The sequence below is a fragment of the Amblyomma americanum genome, chromosome 1, assembly GCF_052857255.1.
Source record: "Amblyomma americanum isolate KBUSLIRL-KWMA chromosome 1, ASM5285725v1, whole genome shotgun sequence".
NCBI classification, from domain to species: Eukaryota; Metazoa; Arthropoda; class Arachnida; order Ixodida; family Ixodidae; genus Amblyomma; species Amblyomma americanum.
This window is the reverse complement of record NC_135497.1, coordinates 365360480-365367274: the sequence shown is the minus strand read 5'-3', so window position 1 is coordinate 365367274 and position 6795 is coordinate 365360480. Positions and strand designations below refer to the sequence as shown.

Sequence of the window (6795 nt, the reverse complement as noted above, 5' to 3'; positions counted from 1 at the left end):
ACTGACCGCTGCGTTAACGTGCGGTTCATAGAGCGCGCTAATTCCTTAACGAAGAAAGAAACCAACCAAGCTAAACATTGTTTCGCTTGCAAATGCATGCCGTTTTTTAATGATACTGATGTCCTGTTCGCTCATCCTGACCAGCGCACTCGAGAAGTAGATGAGGCATTCCATATAATCAGAAAAAGTGAAGGATGCGTGATTACGCCATCTGTTTCATTATCGCCTCGTGAAATCAATATGCTACATAGTGGGTAGCGGTCCTGCGGATGCTCACGTGCTTTTAAAGTGGTGTTTACTAGGTACTATCACTAGGTGTCTTGTTGACATTGCGCATGTGCGCTGTTTTTCCGTGAATGTATATATGACGTGCTTCTGCCCAATAAAAAAATCAGTTGTAAGTTCAGCGCTGGTTTGTGTGTCTCGTCTCCTACTTGGTCTTCGCTTGCTTTTGCGCTGTTGAACCACCACTATGCATCACCAACTAGCCCAATCTGCAGTTCTTCAACACACTGTGAAACAGTGTTTGCCAGGATAAAAACGTGTCCGGCAAAGATCTGGAGGCAGGTAATTTACTTTACTGGCACAAACCCATAACTGGTTAAGGCTCACCAAATAGTAATCCATCACTTCATAGTAGGCAAGATGCTAGCAGATGAAATTAACTAATATTTCGTTATTGCAGCCATGCCGCAGCCGTCTGTTCAACAAAGTGAGAATTACTGGCCTTCTCGTCGAGTCAATTCATTCGTTTTGAAAGCTGTCACCAAAAGAGAAATCAATGGTTTTATAATACACTTAAAATAATGTCGTAAGTGGGTATGATTAAAATAAAGTTGAACATGTAAAGCGAGTGTCATTAACAATCAGCCCTGTCCTAGCCTATCTAATCAATCTCACGTTTTCTACTGGAGTCTTCCCGGATAAACTTAAGCTGGGCAAAGTTATTCTATACACAAAGGAGGTAGAATGGACGATATTATGAATTACCGGCCAATCTCAGGGCTACCGGTGTTTTCAAAGATTTAAGAATGATTAATAAATAACCAGCTGCCAAAATATCTAACCAAGTATCGTATAATACCAGCCTCGCAGTATGGTTTTCATAAAAATAACACAACTCAGGACGCTCTTTTTGCCGTCAAGCAGCAAATAACCAGAAATTTTGAATATCAGCTCTTCACCTTAGGATGATTTTTCGATCTACGAAAAGCTTTTGATTCCGTTGAGCATGAAATCTTAGCTATAAAGTTAGATTGCTATGGAATTTGAGGCATCACATTTGACCTTATCAAGAGCTTCTTATCGTTTCGGCGTCAGTTCGTTAAAACAGACTGTACTTCTTCAGAAGAACTTGACATTAAACTAGGTGTCTCGCAAGGTTCGATATTAGGCTCGTTACTTTTCCTTTTGTATGTGAATGACATTACGGAACTACAAAGAACCCCCACAATAACCATGTTTGCAGACGACACTTGTTTATTCTTTACAGGTTGAACACTGCATGACACTGAACAGTCGGCCAGTCTGTATTTAAATAATTTATCCACATGGTTGTAACACAACAAACTTCATTTGAATGCAGTAAAAACGAAGTACATGATATTTAAGGCAATCAATAGGCACAAAAATGATTAACTTACAGTAAAGATGACACATCTTAGAACAAGAAAGCGTGCAAAAGTTCCTTGGGGTATGGTTTTGTGAAGAGTTGTCTTGGACACCTCATGTTGATCATCTGCTCTCCGAACTCGCGAAGTCTGTTGGACGTATTAGAAAAATAGCTTCTCTTCTACCTCTTTCGCTAAAGCAATCGCTATATTACACCTTGTTCTGTTCTAAACTTCTGTATGGCATTCTGGTCTGGGGAACGACAAAAGGAAACAATGGTAGGCTACAACTGCCACAAAAACGTGTCCTCCGAATTTTTGTGAACCACATCGGCCCTATTAGATTGTTGTCGACGCAACCCCTTTTCCGAGATTTTATGTATTATCGGCAAGTAAAGTCTATTTAAGGATACTTGCGCAGCGAATATATAAAAAGAAACTCCACAGTGTTTAGACACCTGCTTTGACTCAATATGACATTCGTAACCCCAAACGCAGAAATAAAAAAGTAAGAACAAACTATGGAAAGCAAGATCTGGAATACCAGTTAAGAGACATGTTAAATAACTAAGCTTCTAGTTTTTATTTCTGCCTACCAAGAAAAACGTTCGAACGTGAACTGCGGGCAATTTTGTTTTCCGTTCAGATAATTAAGTAACAATGATAAATGTAAATTTCATTTCAATTGTTGACTTCTTTTTACGTGTTTTTGTGATATTTGAGCGAATCTTCAATGTGATTAAAAAAAAACTCTCCATAGTGCTCAAGTACAGCCGTGTTTTATAGGATGTATGCGTGTACTATCTGTAACGCAGTTTCTCTTTGTTGTACTAGATCTCTGCTGTACTGCTGTAGGCTGCTCCTTTTGTTACGGGGGCAGAGACCTCAACGGGCAACCATGCCTTTAGTGTCTGCCACCCGCAGGATGATGTGATTTTCCTGCAAACAAAAACTCACTGACTGAATGACTGATACCTAGGGCAGCAGCTAGCTATTCATTCTTTGCTACTGTACTTGATTCTACCATGTCAGGTAATGCTAAATACACACATCTAAAGCTTAGTAGTTCAGAACAACATGCGAATTGGTTTTAATGCTTTATTTATGACCCATTACGGCAGGTATGTGGGGAACAATTACAAATCTGCCACTATCACAAGTTACAATGAATGTGCCGAATTGAAATTTTTAGGAGATATTACACTGCTCAATATAGTCAACAGTAGGCTGGCAGCAATACGCCAGATATACCCTTAACTACAGGTAGTCCATACAGAGGTAATCGACGTAGTCGTAGGAAGTGCTTTATATTATAAATACCAGATCTAAACTCACGGTTACAAAGCAAGCCAAAGAAAAAAAAAACAGAAACGGAACATTCATTTCCCTTGCCATGTCAGGCAATCACTTGCGGCGTTAACAGCGTATGCGCATAGAAGAACATACGTAAAGAGCGGACACTCCCGTGGGGTCCTGCGGCGGAGCTATTACACTGCCGCCAGCGCCCCGAGCGGGTGGTGAGACCGCTAATTTCGTCCTCCGAGATTCTAGGACCGTGCTTGAGTTGTTTCAGTTTTGGGTTTGGGTTGCGATAGCGATGCTTTCCATTCCAATTTACCTATGGCTAATAAAATATTCAACTACATCGTTTAAGTGGAGTACAAGGGATTTAATAATTCATTTCTAAGCATGCCTTCCATATAGACGTAATAAAACTCTGGGACCGCGCAGGATCGCTGACTTTTGCTGGAAATACCACCAAGCCTCTCGAAGAACCTACGCAAGCTGAATTAGTTCATGCAGGTTGGAATAATGCAATCAGAGCTGCTCTTACTTGAACTTTGTGCTGTCATCGAGCCGCCTCTTTCAGTTGCAGACATAAAAGGGAGTGGTTTCACAAAAGGAGGTTATTTTTTCTTGTTTCCAATTTGAACTGTGCAGAAAAAAATACTGGATTACACACATTTTAAAAAATACATTATTATACAAAAGAGCAACGAGAAAGAACTTATCGTAAGCCCGGTGGCGCCATGTCACGTACACAAAATATTGCACATACGCTCTGTGGGTTTGTCATCTAAAACATCACACGTGCGAACAACAAAACAGGAGTTGTCAACAGCTAGACACAACTAAGGGGTTAAAAAGGCACGAACAGAGCGCTCGATTTCCGGACATCCGCAGATTTGAGCGATAGGTTAACAGCCTGTTAAGAAATACAAGCACAACAAATTCACTACATCAAATTAAGATTGCACTCTTCGTAAATGGAGAATATTGCGATTTTTTGGTTAAGATGTAGACAATCACGCAAAAAAATAAACCTTGAGCGAGCTGACAACCACAGTACCCTGTAGGCTGAACAGTAGGAATAGCCGTCTTTCTTCTTCAGCGAAGCCATCGCGGGGTCCATGAAGTCATCTGCGGTGAAATGATCCCCGCAGATGCGGTGCATGGCGTACAGCTGGGTCGGCGACTTTTCTAACAGGCCGCCCCTCTTGGCATACTCGATCCAAGCCGTCGTCCAGAAACAATAATGGCGCAGTATAACCTGTAATTATTCACTTCACTAGCTGACCAAAAAAAAAACACGCGCAGAGTAGCCGGTACAAACAAGAGATTGGCAGCAATGACTTATATTTTATTTAAAGTACACACAAAAGGCGTCAATCACCTGCTGTCACGATGAATGCGGAAAAACTTCGTGTCTGGCTGCCTTTTTTTCGCCCGTTATTCCCACACCATGAAATGCAGCAGTAGCTTCCGTAATTTAATCCACTCCGTGGCATATTAGTGTCGGCTTGTGTACGCACTGTAAAAATAATTGCAGTCATCAAACGGCAAAGAGAAATATATCGCAGGAAAAAAAAAACAGAAAAAAATAAACTAGCTGATGACAGTTATTTATAACATATTTTCAGGCAAGCATGTTAACATATCGTTCATGAAAAAGTCTGTATAACTAGCTTTAATCCCTTGTTTAAGCGAGCTGAAGTTAACTGATTTTTTATCTATAAAGTAGTGACAGTTGCTAGTGGTTGTCTCTGGTTTTCATCCAGACCGTACCTATATGCGGTACGGATCAGTGATAAGCTTTCACTTTACAGTGGTCGCACACTGTCGTAATGATTGCGTAGATTGCAGTACCCTCAACGATTTTTTATACCCTTTCACGTGGGCACTTTGCATTGTGATTGAGCCCTCGACGGGGATCCGACTTTCAATCGCGATGGGAAATGGTCGCTGATATAGCGGTCCAAGGATCGGGAGTAAGAACAGCCGTAGCACAACAGATGTCTCTATGTAGGTCTGAGATACCCAACAAAATTTGCCAAGTTGGCAGAAAAATTCCTGCTATGTTACTTGTTCCGGGAAAAATATTTACTTTGATATTATGGCTAAAAAACGTACCTATCAATGCAGATCACCTGAAATTCTCTGGAACACATCATGTCGACGGTATTGACACAGATGTGAGAAATTATGCCTGAATAAAACGTATTAGCATTTGTTGTAAAGCAGTCTAACACAACATTTTTTGTTTATATTGTAGGCTTCTCTCTTTGCCTGTTCGCTTCCTAGCACTCTATGATGCCTAAAAAGCACAAGTAGGTTTAGAACACAATTGGGAAGCTCGAGTTTGATGCTACGATGACAGTCAACTATTCCTAAACGCGGCTCAGGCGCAATCGGGGCATATTGAGGCCCGATTAGAATCTGACCGATCACGATCAAAACTGCGCGCTTCCCGTGTGACAGGCATTTTCACGTGTTCGATTTCAAATGTGCTTTACACAGTACCACCCACGCCATATAAAAGGCGTGTGTTACGATGCGGGTGAGCCATCGATAAATTGTATGTTTTAAACCGAACGTGTTGCGAGTGACTTTTGGAAAATTACGCATTCGATGCGTAATGCTCCTCCGGAAAAGACAGTACAAGCACAAACGGATGGTTCACGGCTGATATTATATGCTACACTTGCAAGATACGTTCACGCAGCATACAAACGACTTGCTACAATGTTATTAGCTCAAGGAAAATCAAAATTAATCCTGCAGGCAAAAGGAAACAACTTACCGGAAAAACGAGGCGACGCGTTGAAAAGCGCGGTCAGGTGGGCGTAGCCGGCGGCACATGACCGGCGGAGCCGCAACTTTCATGTGGAAGTGGAACGCTTGGATGCAACCCGGTGGACGTGTGATAAGCTGTCGACCTTTGAAGTATAGTAGAAGCAAACATAGGCCGCCTGGCGGGTGGCCAGACCCTTTTTTGCTCGGCTGCGAAACGGCTTGAGTGTCCGCTCTTTACGTAAGCATGTTTCTCTACAGTATGCGTCTATCGCCTCGGTCACCCTTTCCGCCGCGACACCTCGCTGTCGCTGGTCACGCGAGCTTGGTGCGCTGCATCCAGGCACCCTAAAGCTTGCTGGTCGCGATCTTTCCACTGGACGTCGCACTGCGCTGACTTCCTGGCACTTTTGCGCCACACGTTTTTTATCTTATATTTTGCCTCACGCGCAATGTCAGCGACTTCCTGAAGAAGTCTTTGCCCCAAGGTGTACTGGTCTTCTGTGGCTGACCTAGTTCGCAAAGAGACAAGCATCACATGTATCTTACTCTGCTCTTGCATTGATACTCGTTCATCAAGATTATTGTGACAGCTTTGTTTGCTACTTGTCGTCTCCGATTGAGGTAATCATGCGTTTCTAATAAAGCCAGAAGTAGGTCAGACCTTTCTTTTACGCTGCGTGGAGTCGAATCTGTGCCGGGGACGGAATTCGGATTGGCGGAAACTTCCGCCCACTGGCTCCATGCAGTAAATGGCCGGACTTTGATGAGCTCACGTAGGAGAAATATATCCGCATTTACTCCAAAGTGCCTCCTTGAGGCAGCGTCGGTGGTTGATACGCTTTCTTTGTTGCCAGCAATGTCTTATGCGATGCGGCCGCAACGCTTTGAAAAAAAAAACGCGCGCGCACAGCAAGCGCACAGCAGCAGCAGCAGCAGCAGTAACAACAGCGCGCGTAAAAAGTGCGCAGGAAAGGGAAACGTTCCTGGCGCGGTCGAGCTTGGCTAAATTGCCAGCCGCGTTTTCGTCTACGGATCGCTGAACGGCGGCGCGGTACCTGTGTACCGCCGCCGTACACTGAAAAAAATAATACACCTTTAAAGCAGTTTTCAG

General features: G+C 43.0%; 1 long non-coding RNA gene across 1 annotated transcript; it reads right to left on the bottom strand.

Moving 5' to 3' along the window:
* Positions 1–2637: 2637 nt before the first annotated feature.
* LOC144101016 (uncharacterized) lies at positions 2638–5760 on the bottom strand. Its single transcript, XR_013307914.1, has 3 exons — positions 5692–5760; positions 4285–4422; positions 2638–4161 (listed from the first exon to the last, which is right to left on the bottom strand). It is a non-coding gene; the product is annotated as an uncharacterized LOC144101016 (long non-coding RNA).
* Between the last annotated feature and the right edge of the window lie 1035 nt (positions 5761–6795).